Raw genomic sequence first — 13,608 nt, forward strand, 5'->3', positions numbered from 1 at the left:
TTGGACGATGGTGTCAAGGTGCGGAGCAGCGGGGGAAGGGAACAGAAGTTTAAGGCTCTCGCTTCATTTTGGGATGCCACCTTTTGGGTATCAGACTCTTTGAAATATATATGTCCCTTATTTTTCTTAATTCTTTATCCCTTCGATATATGTACAATTCAATACAACATGTTATAGTTCTGTCCTGTTTCCTTCATTTTCTTAATTCTGTGCTGGGCCTGAGACTCCCTCTACTTAGGGGAAACCCTCTGCCCTAAAAACCCTCACGGTCGTGTCCAGGAAAAGGGGGCGTGCAGGATGAATACTCTCTCATCTGATCCAAGCGGGGAGGGCCTTCTTGCCCTTTGTGGTCCCAGCCAGCTCATCAGGTCAGGAACCAGTTGAGGATTTATGGCCGAAACCTTGGCCAGTGATAGGGTGTGGATTGTTTGCATGTCCCCTCTGCATAGGTCCTTCAAGAACTCATGAGTGCAGCTGGGCAGGATTCAAAGACCCTGAGTTATCTTCCCTTTGTGCTCGTAGCCAGTCCAAGCATGGACAACTCATCCTTTTCAAAAGAACTCATCCTCCAAATTGCTTTTAGTCTCTTACTAACCAAGCAGTTCAAAGTACCTCTTTGGGAAGGGGTGCTCTCTAGTACCCAGCCTGTCGTCAGCATTAGAATGGATAAAGAACTGGGGGAAAACTACTTAGGGCTGTGAATTAGCTCCCCATAAGAGGGTAGAGTGAGTCTGATTAAGTCCAGGTAAGAATCAGGTTTTACTCACGCCATCTCATTATACAGCCGAATGCAGTCTCCAAGAAGCTCTTAATGAATGGCTGCAGTTGCTAATTGTTGACCTGCTTTTTGCATGAGGCACAGTTTTGTTTCCAAAATCTGACCCATCTGATCTATGCATAAACTTGGAGGCTGAATCAGCAAGTACAGAAGGAAAGCAGCGGGTCCTCTTTTGAGATACATGTAAGTTTTCATGTTACAGTAAAATTTGATTTTTTCTTTTTTTTTACACCTACAGCACCTGGTCTTCCTAGGTGGTCTCCCATCCAAGTACTAAACAGGCCTGACCCTGCTTAGCTTCCGAGATCAGACAGGATCGGGCTTGTTCAGGGTGGCACGGCCGTAGACAGTAAGGTTTGATTAAAGGAAATGTGTGCCTGCTCCTCAATTCATCACCAGCTCGCAGGAAAGACGTCTGCCCCGGGGCTTCCCTGAGCATTGGCATCCTCAGGATCTGGCCCTTCCACAGCCACGCTTTCTTGGCTCAGAAGCTGCTTGGTTTACCTGGACCCCTGAGCCGCTGGGAATGGGCAGGTCCTGGAGAGACGAGTGATAGCTGTGCTGACTCGGGGGGGCCAGCTGGAGGCACAGACTCTCCGACGAGAGGAAGGGCAAGAGCGTCTATCATTAATTAAAATAGGTCTTTCTCTTGTTTGCAGGGAACTTTTCAAGATGCTCACACAAAAAGGTTTCCTGTGAGCCTCGCACTAGCCACGTGAGGTAAGTAGGAAAGTAATAGTCTCATTTCATAGATGAGAAAGCTGAAGCTTAGGGACTTGCCTGAGCTCACGTAGCTTCTCAGAAGCAGAACTGGGAGGATAATCCAAGTCTCTTGGTTCCCAGTGTCCGCCTACTGGGGATCTGGCAAGTTGCCTAGGTCCGCTGGTGGGCCCCTTCCTAATTTTTCCCTCTCTCCTTTGGCTATGGAGGATTATTGATGAGTAGCACTAGTGTGAGATGCTATAAAACTTCCTTCCCTAAAGGCACTGGGAATAAAATCCCTTTTGTCTGTGACCACAGAGGCGTAATGGCTTGAAGCCACTGTGAAGCAAGCTTGTGGCTTGTTCTGCTCTGGGCGTAGTCACCTTACGTTTCTAGGAGCAGAGTGATGACAGCAAGTATCTGACATGCTTAGCTTCTCAGAGTTCCAGCTGAGCTTATGTGGAAGGCATAGAACCCTCTGGAAAACCTCTCTAGACCGTTAATGCCTGTTGCTGTAGAGATTACTCTTTTTCTGTATATTACCATCCCTGGCATCAATTTCTACAGTTCACCTTCTCTGGGTAGGCGTTGGCTAATTTTTAGTTTTTAGAATTTTGTTTTTGGCTTAACTCTTGCAGTGGGTTTTGTATAAATGAAAAAATGGATTCCAACTCAGATTTTTCTCTTGACCTTTTATAAGTCAAACGGTGAAGTCCACAAAATGTCATCAGTGCTTCTGAATCTCTTCGGTTTCTTCAGTGGAGCTGTGACCATCAAAGAAAAAAGAAAAAAAAAAAAGGTTTGCTTCTCCAGCTGCTGACATCAGCCAGGTTGTCACTGCAGCTTTGCCAGGCAGCCCGATTCGTATCTCCCAGAGAGGCCGGAGAGCTGAGTGAAAACCCCTGGAGGGTCTAGGTTGTGTTTTAATCTACTTGGAATCTTCCTGGCTAGAGCTTGCCCACCTTGCCTGAGCTGCCCACGGGTAAGCAGTGTGGCGAGTGGGCGTCACCCCGCACAGAGAAGGGATGAGGCTCTTTCCCAGAGGACAAGGAACTCGGAGCCACGTTGAAGCCGGGGCTGCCAATTAATGGAGCCCATTCTCAAAGCGAGAAAAAATGTATCATTCGGTCTCATTCGGGGGTTCTACATGGAGAGGTAGGGTGAGGCCGACCTCAGCTGGCAGCTATGGGTGATTTCAGGTCATGTGGAGAGCTTTTAGTCACATGTATAGATAGCACTTCAGTCCTGTAAGAAATAAGGGCTTTGCTGTAAGCCATATTTGTCAGAAGTTAGGACTTAATTAGTGTAGCATGCTTACAGTTACTCGGAGGTGACTTTGCAATGACAGTCTTCCATTTTCCAGCCCAAGCCTTATAAGGGTAAAATGAGTGACAATCCACGGCTTTAAGACACGAGGTCTGTGCATGGACAAGAGTCTAAGGTCTAGACTTATCTCCATCACTACCTTGAGCGAGTCATTTGAATTTCTTGATTTTCCCTTTCCTTTCCTGTAAAATAGAAATATCCCCTGGTGCTCTAATAGTCTCCATTTCTGGTCTTCCCCAAAGGATGAAGTATACTACCATCTTACTCCAAGATAGGACCTGTGGCTTTATATTTTGACAGGCAGCTTCTGCAGTGGATTGCATTAGAATCGTCAGCTGTGTAGGGCCAAAAACAGCTCTAAACAAAAAAAAAAAAAAAAAAAAAAATCCTCCTATGAACTTTTCCTTGACTTATATTTGAAAAAATGCTAGGGCAGAAATGACACACACACACAAAAAAAGTATGCTCAGGAAAATTCACTGAACTTTTCCCCTTTGCCCTGTGCTTATTTTCATGCTTTAGTGTGTTTCAATGTACAACCAAGCTGTTAATGTTTTCTGTTTAGTCAACAGAACATCTGTAACCTCTGCTCCTGATGTTCTCAGCGTGGCTATTAGCTAACGGGGAACCAGTCTGAACTGCAGAAGTCAAGGTCACTTTCACTGTTCTTTCATTTGCACTTTCCATATAATTCGGCGTGAATGCTCTCTCTGAAAACACCCTGCTTTTAATATATCCTCGCTTTCTCCCCGGGGCTCAGGAAGATAATACAGCCCGTACCATACAGAGACCTGTGCTGGATTAGCACCACGATTCATATTTGGTGAGCTGTGTTCTGGGGCTCAAAGAGTGACATTCATTTATACCTTCAAAGATAATCCTCCAAGCACTGATAAATGAGTCACCAGGCACTGCTGGCTGCTGAGTGGCCTACCTTGGCTTCTTGACTTGAGAGCTCAAGTCTTCGTGTGCCCTGAGCTTTCTTCTGAGCGTCAGTAGGGCCCGGACTGCACGGGGTGTGTGCTGGTTCCGTATTCCACCCGTGGGAAACATCTCTAGAGGCGAGAGGAGGCCGCTCGGGGCCCTGCCTGTCAGTGGGGCTCCAGCTGCTCCCAGAGAGGACGTTCTGAGGTCATCTCCGTTTGGTTAGTAACCCTGGAAGGACGACGCACGAGAACTGTGGCTTCTGTCACAGTCGCTTCTCCCCTTTCTACCATCTTCACTCGAAAGTAGGCGTCACCTATTTACTCACTATATATTTTTCTTCTGAAGTGGTTTCGTTAGGTAATTTATTTTTATATTTTTCTTGTACATTAGCCTGTTTTCCGTTCTAATCTGCCAGTTAAATACTTCAAGGAATTAGCAATAAGGGTCGCATCCCTTTTCTAATTCTTCCTTCGTGCGATTTTCCAGACTCTTCAGATTTCCACACCGGTCTACCGGGAGCAATTTCTAAATATCAATATTCGCACTTCCTTTCCTTCCACGCAAGCAGACGCATGGTTGATTATTTTCCTTAAGTAGGAAAATATGGCAGGAAAACATTAAAAAGATCTACAAGGAAGAAATATGCCGGCGACTTCAACTGATCCTTCAAGCAGAACATATACACGGACATAACATAGTTAGGCTGTAAAGGATATAAACACAACGAAACACACAGCTCACCGGCCGCTGTGGAGGAGAGATTTAGGGAAAAGGGAGCAGCGATGTGGCAATGGAAGAAGGAAACAGAGGCGAAAGGTCTTGGACCGAGCGGGAGAGAAACATCAGTGTGGCCCAGAACCTCAATTAACATTTCTTAACATCGGGTTTTTCCCCCTTACTGCCAGGAAGTTTATGCAAAGTTGCAAACAGTCGGTGAGAGCTTTTGGAGACTTTGATCCTTGATATGCAATCTAAAGATGGAAAGATTATATTTTCTCTCTAATTAAATCCCTTCTAACCTTGTATGGAGTGCCTGCAAGGTGAGCAGGCAAGATTCAACCTGCTGTGTTTAGATTCTCGGGAAGGCTGGGAGAGACCTGTGTGATTGTGATTTGCAGCAGGAGCTATGGAAACGAGGGCTACGTGTTCGTATCAGCAGAGACAGAGGATCAGACACATCGTGTGTGTGTGTGTGTGTGTGTGTGTGTGAGTGTGTGACTGATGCTGATGCTGATCCCTAAGGACGACTGCAGTCCACCAGCTTCACAGGAGCGCCTGCATTTAAATGGACAGTCTGTGGTCAGAGCCCAGTACTTCAGCGGTACCGCAATGTAGGCAGTGGCTGGCACAAAATCACACTGGGACTAAGGTGCGAGGTAGCGTGTAGGTTCTAAGCACTTATGTGAGCTATGTTCCCTTGGGTGGGATGGACACAGGGTTCCCAGGGTTCTTCATGTTTTCCTCTTTGTCTTCCCTTTGGTCTTAAGGCCGTTATTTGCCAATAATCTTCTGATGTTAGTGACCTTAAAGATGTTTTGTTCAACCAGTGCACGCCTCACAGGGTTAAATCACCCCCTCAAGGTCACACAGCTAATTAGTAGCAGAGAAACAGTCTGCTACGCTTCTGCCAAGCAGTGCTTTACACACTGCACGAGTAATCCTTACTGGCTTTGGGTTGCTTTCCTCGTATTCTTGCCGCAGTCCATATGCTGCGAAGTGGGGGTGAGGAAGAACTAATCTCTCAGGTGAAGTATTTCTTCCCTGCATGGAAAGAGGGAGTGAGCCTGGAGGAGGAGATGGAGCAGTCCCTCCCATCGCAGTGGGGTGACTCGAGAGGCACCCAAAATCACCATTTGTGTTTGTTTCCTAGAGCTGCTGTAACAAGTTACTGCAAACTGGGTGGCTTAAAACAACAGAGATTTATTCTCTCACAGTTCAGGAGGCTAGAAGTCTGAAATCATAATGTCTGAAGGCCCTAGGGAAGAATCCTTTCTTGCCTCTTTCAGCTTCTGGTGGCTGCCTGCAGTTCTTGGCATTCCTTGGTATACAGCTGCATCACCCCCATCTCTGCCTCCATCATCATGTGCTCTTCCCCCTGTGTATCTCTGTGCATTCTTTTCTGTCTCTTATAAGGATACCGTCATTGGAGTTAGAGCCTTGAATCCAGTATGATATCGTTTCAAGCTTTACCTTGATTATATCTGCAAAGACCCTGTTTCCAGGTGAGGTCACATTCTGAAGTTTCGAGTAGACGTGAATGTTGGAGGGACACTATTCAACCCACTACCCCATTTATCCAGAAATAACAGCTAACAATTGGACACTAAATCTAAAGCATTATATAAAAACAAGGAGATAATGTTTTTCTATTTATGAAACCCGTTACGGTCTATTGCAGACCTGAAATTCTGAAGTTAAAACTCCCTAGCAAAAGGCTAGAAGGTAATATTAAGCACTCAATAAAGTTTTAGGAGAATAATATATTTTTAGTGTGTTATCCTGTGCCAGGCATTGCAGTCAGTGATTTATGTGGCTGATTTCACTGGAGCTTTTCAAAATCCCGTGAGGCTTGTACCACCGTTACAAGTGGGGAAACTGAGGTACAGCGGGGCTGGCATGCTGGCCAGTCTTCCGTTGCCGAACCCTGAGCCTCTGTATTGCTTGCAGGACGCTACACCTCTGAGTGTCTCCCCGTAACCCACAAAGAAGAGGATCGCGACCCCCAGATGTTGAAAAGATCAATAGTGGAGATTCCAGAGCTGGCGGGAACGATGAGATAAAGATATTGAGGTGAGCGCTGACCGCTTGAGTTCAGACCCCCAATCAGCCACGTAATAGCTGCTCGTATTCATTTCTTCCTGCTACTATGACGAATGACCAGAGACGTAGTGGCTTAAAAGAACGCAAATGTATTATTTTACAGTTCTGGAGTTCTAAAATTGAGGTATCAGCAGGGCTGCATTTCTTCTGGAGGCTCGAGAAGAGAATCTGTCCCTTGCCTTTCCTGCCTGCATCCCCTGGCTTGTGGCCCATCCCTCCAGTCACTCCAGCCTCTGCTTCCGTTGACACACCGATCCTCCTGCCTCCCTTCTGATTACATCATACCTGCCTGAGTAATCCACGATACTCTCTCCATCTCAGGATCCTTAACTTAATCACCCTGGCAAAGTCTCTTTGCCACGAAGGTGACACATTCACAGGTTCTGGGGATTAGAATATGGACAACTTTGGGGGAGCTTTATTCTGTCCATCACACTGTGTTACCCGGGGTAAATTTCTTAACCTCCTTAGGGATCACGTTCCTGTTCTTAAAAAAAAAAAAAAAATAGGGCAAATAATAATAATACTTGATCTATTGAGCCATTGCGTAGATCAGATGAGATTATGATGAACACGTTGCCTAGAAAAGAAAGGTAGCTGCTAGTCTCATCACTATTGGTTAAGACACGAGCCCAGAGCTACTGTCGTGGACTAGGTGACATAGGGTCCTTGAAGTCTGTAGGGGACGAGTGTGGGGTTGCTGGTCTCCACTCAGGACTGAAGTATATGACAGGTGCCCTATTTTGCAAGTAGGCAAAGCAATGTCAAGTGTGGTCCAGCCACTTGGACCTAGAGAATTGGGACTTGAGAAAAACAGGGCTTTACAGCTCTACTGAGACCATTTCCTCTTGTGCCTAAAAGCTTCCTGAAGATTTTGTGAAAAGTTGGATGAAGCATCCAAGCCAAGAGACTCCTTCGTGGAGTTCCCCACAAAGGTTCGGAATATTTGAATGCAGGCCAAAAAGACAGTGTGGGGCCCGCCAGCCTCCGAGTAATGCCCCAGATTGTGGTTTTGCGTTTGAGGACATTGGAAGCCTAATAGCCCTGGGTCTGACTTCTCTCAGAAGTTTCTGACTTCTGCGGTTGAAGCAGAAATGAGCTCTGGGCGTGTGGACTCCACCAAGCCAAACGGCCTGCAGTAGAACAGAACCCCCTGGCTAACTTATTTCAATACAGAAATAGACTCAGAACCAGAGGGATCTGTTCCCCCTCAAGTGCCCTCCCACCATTTCCATCATCCCTGTGTCGTTTCCTTCACCTGTAAGTGACATGCATAGTGTGATTTATGCAGGAGAGACTTCAGTCTCAAATTCTTGCCTGTCTCTTCATTTCTGCTCCATGGACTTCTTTGGGGTAAAGACTTCAGGTCCCCGTGAGCCTTGCTAAAATGCAGACACCGTTGACAGGGCAGCACTGTTGGGCTTCATGGCAAACTTTAGAGATCATTTCTTTGAATCGCATCATTTTAAAGATGAATAAACTGAGGAACTGTGAGGAGTTACGGCAAACTACAAGTTAGAAGAGACTGTCTCGTTACAAGACCACCCAGCATGTCTGACACCAGCTGCAAGTTCAAGGGGTTCCCAAACTGCCCTCAGCCTCCACCCTCTCTGGGTGTGACCTAAAGTCCCCACCCTAAGTCACATCATTGTTCTTTCTGGTGTGGCCAGCCCCCACTCTAAACAAAATCACCCCTACAGGGATTACACCCTAGAAGCCAACAGCAAAGCCCAGACCTCTCTGCGGCCAAGGTTAAGTTCTATACTACATTGTCTTGAGGAGTCGAATGACTCAACCAAAGTCACATGGCTCAGCCAAAATATTTAAATGATTAAAACACAGAAATGCTTCGTAGTCTTCAGTGATCAGTACAGAATATGAAGCAATATAGCAATGGTTAAGAGTTTGGATTCTGGAATCAGACTAAAGGGTCAGGCTACACCTCAGCCATTTACTCCTCTGTGACCTCGAGGAAGTTCTCATGCTCCTTGTGCCTCAGTTTCCTTATTTGTGAAATGGAGATAATAAAAAAACCTAACTCAGAGTCAGTATTTGTAAAACACTTAAAACGGTGTCTAGCACGCATTAAGTCCTCAATAACCTTATTCTTTAATATCATCACACAGAAAAAATACGTAAATAAGTCAGAAAGCAGAATTTATCCACGATGCTCTCCCTTTTCTCCTCCCACCTAATTGAAAGCTGATATGTTTCCAAACCTTTTTTATTCATAAACAATCACAAGTCAATGATATTACACATAGTCTGCAATTTCGTTTTACCTAAGATTTTCATCAGCAATTTATCGTTTGGAATTGGAACCTGTAAAATCATGTAAATCTTGAATGATTGTGGAAAAGCTAAGCAACAAAGTGCCTCCATTTTGGGGTTGCACAGGCATTAATTATGTGAGCAGCTGAAAGCCACCTGGGCCAGAGAGGCCTAAAAAGTCCTTCTGACTCCTGTAAAGCCACGATAACAAATGTTTGTCCCACACGCGGTCCTGCTCTGGCCCCGATTCTGTCAGCACATAGGAGAATGGCGTTTTGTCAGGAAACACTGCATTCCTCGTGTCGAGGAAGAAAAATAACCGTGTGGAAATTCCTGCTCACCTCCGTGGCAAATTTCCAGTTTTCCGATTGTGAAGCCGCAGAATATTGTTTTTAGCTGGTACGCCCAGAACTGAAAAGAGAGCTGTGTGAAAAAAACAATTATGTTCAATTAAGGGAACATTCGATCAAGTCCCTACCGTGTACCAGGCACTGGGCTGATCAGTCAGAGGGAAATAAAGTCAAGGAAGACATCACCTTGGGCCCCTGGGTCCCCCAGCCTAGCAGGACACAGAAATGCACAGGGCATGACAAATGACAGGCCAAACAGATGTTAAGCCCAGGGACATAGAGCTGCGCCAGAAGCGGCATTTAATTCTGACTGGGCCGTGTAAAAGTGGGGACGCTGGCGTTCTGCCTCTAGTGATTTCTGGGGGCACACGGGTGGGGGAAGGCACCTGCTCCGTGTCAGATGAAAGCATGGCACCACATGGGTGTCAAAGACGGGGCACAGCAAGAAGAATCGCCGAGTCCAGGCTGGCAAGACATGGAGTCACCAACCAAGGAGAGTGACCCCGTCTGGGGAGGCACCTTCGCCCAAGCGAACTGAGTGTATGTCCATGGGGTGGGGGTGGAGGTGGGGGTGGGGGCAGGTGGAAGTGCCCTGAAACATGATACTCTGACGAAAACGACTCTTTCCTCTCTCTCCATTTTGGGTAGAGAGCTAATTGCTTAAACTAATAATATCTGGCATTTATAGAAGTGCTTCTTACCCTTCAAGAAAGTTTTAGGGTCATCAGAATGATTTGTACTCAGACTGACCTTATGGGAAAGGTAGGGAGGGTGACACTAAGCCCAGTGAGGTCAGTGGGGACCGAGGCGGTGGTGTGAGCGAATAAGGCCACACGGGAGCAGAATCGTGATCTCCCTAATTTCTGTCTTAGTACTTCATCTCAGCTTTCTGGGTTTCTTTCTTTATTTTTTTTTTTCTTATTTTAATGGGCCAGAGTCTTTAAGTTGCAAGGCACGCTGGCACCATTTACATTTTAAGAGGCTTAAATTTTTAATTTTCTTTTCCATTTCATTGGAACATTTTAGAAAGTCGCGCTGCTTTTATTACACCACATTCTGAACATATCCTCCCACTTTGATCCTCACCCCTGCGGAGCCTGGGCAGGGCTGGACTTTTAGGGACTCGGTAAAGATAATGAGCGGCCCAAGTTGAGAATGTTCGATCAAGCAGAAGCAGGCCAGAGCCCTCACCTTGTGAGACTCCAGAGGATGGATTTGGATTACTGGATTCCAGCAGCCCCAGTGCTCACAGTTTACCTAACGTGCCCTCTCTGGCTTAAGATAGTTTCTAGCTTCTGTCCCCCAAACATTATCAAAGGGCAGTGTCGTCCCCTGGCCTCAGACTGCTGAACTGCATTAGCCGATGTCACCACATTGCATGGCTGACACCGATGATATCTATCTGCCGCATTTCCATCCAAGTGTCTCCTCATTAGGGTTCAGGAGGAACAGTTAGTGGCTCCATGAGAATTTCCTGACTTATTTTGGTTTCACCCTTAAGGAATAGCTTAATTGGCTTGTTTCTCTTGAGACCAAACATTTTCCAGTGGCGGGAGCAGAGAAAATTAATAGCTTCTGGAAGATAGAACACTTGGGCTGGGGTTTTGGAAGGAAGTCTCCCTTTTCTAAGGTTCTTCCTAGAAGAGAGTCTTTGTCATCACCTCATTGGGGCCAATTCCTGCATCCTAAATGCCGCCTGAACTTACCTCTGCTGACTTCCAAATCTACTCATTAAAGGAGTGAAAAGCAAATCTGCAACAAACCGACCATTAAAAGAAGTGCGATCTAGGGAGGTAAGTTAACGCTCACAAGTTCAGGCAAAAATAGGCTATTCTTGAGAAAGTTCAGAAAAGACACCAATCAAAAGCAAGGAACTCTTTCTCAGTAGCAACTTCTTTGTCCTGATCATCAAATCATCTCCTATTTTGAGTTTATAATCATAAAGAAGGTACACAAAAGAGATTTTCACCTGTGAATTATGACGACATTCTTCATTTAAGTGGTCGTCTGTGCTCTCTATTTTAAAGAACGTCTATGGAATTTCTGTTTTAAATAAAAAATACTTGGTCTTCAATTTTCTTGCATCCGTTGGCAACTGGTTAAATATTGTCTCCTTTCCTAGGAAAATCATTACCTTGGTGGTGAGTGCTAGGAACTTTTCATCCCTGCCTCTTCCTTCTCCCCTTTGAGTCAACCATGCACATTAATTTATTCAAATGTTCAACCTGTATTTATTGATACCCTTCATAAATACTCTGTGAGATTCTGGACACATGATGGCGACCACAGGACACACATGGGTCCTCCCTCCATAGAATTTACAGTCTTGAAGCGGAGACATTAAACATGTTTATATGGACATATACACACATGTCCATATAAACATGTATATATTGTCCATATATATGCATGTATGTTGTATAGATGCACATACATGCATATATATGCGTGCATGTATACACACAAACTACAAGTTGTGCTAAATGATATGAAGGAAAAGAAATGAGAGACGTAATTGAACCTGGGGTGGCTGAGAATGGCTTTCCTAAAGAAATGACTTTGGGGCTGAGACCTGAGGGTAGGTAGGGTCTAGATAATAGGAAAGAAGAACTCTGGGGAGTGGGAACAGGCTGCCTGTAGGTCTCTGGGAAGATGACTAGTTGAGAAACTGAAGGAAGTCCAGAGTGACTGATAGGAGTGAGCAGGAGCCACGTGACCATGCAAGGACTCAGGCGATCTGTTCATTTGAGGAGTTGAGCAATGCAGTGCAGGGGAGACGAGTTGAGATTTAAAAGGATCATTCTAGCTGTTGAATGGAGAATCGATGTGGAAGAACCAAGGGAGGAGAGGTGTTTACCCTAAAAATGGAGCAATGGAGGGAGGAGGGCAAGGCATTCAAGTTCTGTCTTGATGGGAGAATTGACAGGACTTGTTGACACATTGGCTGTGGGAACCACAGAGCGAGAGGTATAAAAAAATGACTCTTTCCCCTCTGATTTATGCCCTGACTGCCTAGTGAATTTCACTCCAGGTGACCTTTCTCCTATGACTGTGCAACTTGTCTAACTCCTAGTCAGAAATAAGCTGAGCTCGCTTTTCCACTCCGTGCTAGGACCTTACCTGGGAGAGGCGAGTCATCTCCACAGGAGGTTTTAGTACCTGGAGGGTTTTTTAAGCTCCAGATCTTAATACAAACAATGAAATAATTTGAAAGTGACTAGAGCCACACTCTTTAATAGTAATTATTTACAGGCTTTATATTATATATGATGAACGATTAGAAATATAAAGTGAGTTGTTATAACGGTCAATTCCACTTCGCTAAGGAATTGGCTTAAACCCTTAATTAGCGTCAACAGTCCTGGACTGGAATTTGTTTCTCTTCCAGGTCTGGGATATTTTTGTCTGTTTGATTGGTTGCACCATATTGGCTTGCCCCAGGATATCTGTGTAGGAACATTTATTTCTTGGTTTCAGGCCTCTTCAGAGTGACTCCTTTCTCTTTGCTTCTGCAGATATGTCAAGTGCACTTTGAATAATGGGTCTTTGCCAGTTGACTTCCACAGGAGGTTTTGTTTCTTTTCAAAGTTATTTTAAAACTTCATTGTATGTTTTATGAGTAAATCATCATAATTGATAACAAAATGATAGTTCCTACAGGTTCATTGCCAGGAAACTATGCTTAGTGCATGTCAGATGTAATCTCCTAAATTGGCATCATTGTCCTTCATCCAAAGTCATGTGGTCAGGCGAGCGGTGGAGATGGGATCGGAACCCAGGTGAGCGGTGGAGATGGGGTCGGAACCTAGGTGAGCTGGTTTCGAAGCTGGCGCTCTCGGCCGTCGCCCTGGACGGCGGAGGGAGGCTCCCAGCGACCTGGTAACCAGTCCTCTGGGCTGAGCTTCTCTGTGGTGGCCGCCCTCTGGTGTGATCTGCGATCACTGTGTGCTTTGACAGGGGGGAGGACATCTTAAACCACCCGAGAAGGAAAAAACGACTTCCTCCCAGGCACCTCGATTGAACTGAATCACCTCAGATCTAACATCTGGGGTTTACTACACATCCTCCTTGTTATATATATATATATATATATAACTTACATTAAGGCAGGAATCCTGTTCTCCAGCTTTGTCTTTATTATTCCCTCTCCAAGGACAATTGAGCCATCATGATGAAAGAGTGAGTGATACACTTTTATATATAAAAAAAGTCTGTTCTAGACTTGGTTCTGCCATGTGACAATTTTTTTTTTTTTAATAATTATGGATATTATCCCAGATGAACCATTGACAGCTTCTTCACGTCAATGCACCATGGCTGGTACAAAGTAGATATATAATCTGTTAGTCGGTGTTGAATTCTAAATAGGGCGGGGTTAGGCATCCATTCACTCACCAAACAAGTACTGAGGGCCCTCAGTGTGCCTGACGCTGT

General features: G+C 45.3%; 1 long non-coding RNA gene and 1 pseudogene across 1 annotated transcript in view; one reads left to right on the forward strand and one right to left on the reverse strand.

The window, feature by feature from the left end:
• Nucleotides 1-1,007: 1,007 nt before the first annotated feature.
• Nucleotides 1,008-1,126, reverse strand: LOC120589679 (uncharacterized; annotated as a pseudogene).
• A 215-nt stretch (nucleotides 1,127-1,341) lies between these two features.
• Nucleotides 1,342-13,608, forward strand: part of LOC120584572 (uncharacterized) — a 38,291-nt gene continuing 26,024 nt past the window's right edge. The window contains exon 1 of the long non-coding RNA XR_005648079.1: nucleotides 1,342-1,498. This is a non-coding gene — a long non-coding RNA (uncharacterized LOC120584572). The remainder of the gene's footprint in view (nucleotides 1,499-13,608) is intronic.

Source organism: Pteropus medius, unplaced genomic scaffold (assembly GCF_902729225.1).
Source record: "Pteropus medius unplaced genomic scaffold, Ma_sr-lr_union100, whole genome shotgun sequence".
Taxonomy (NCBI): Eukaryota; Metazoa; Chordata; class Mammalia; order Chiroptera; family Pteropodidae; genus Pteropus; species Pteropus medius.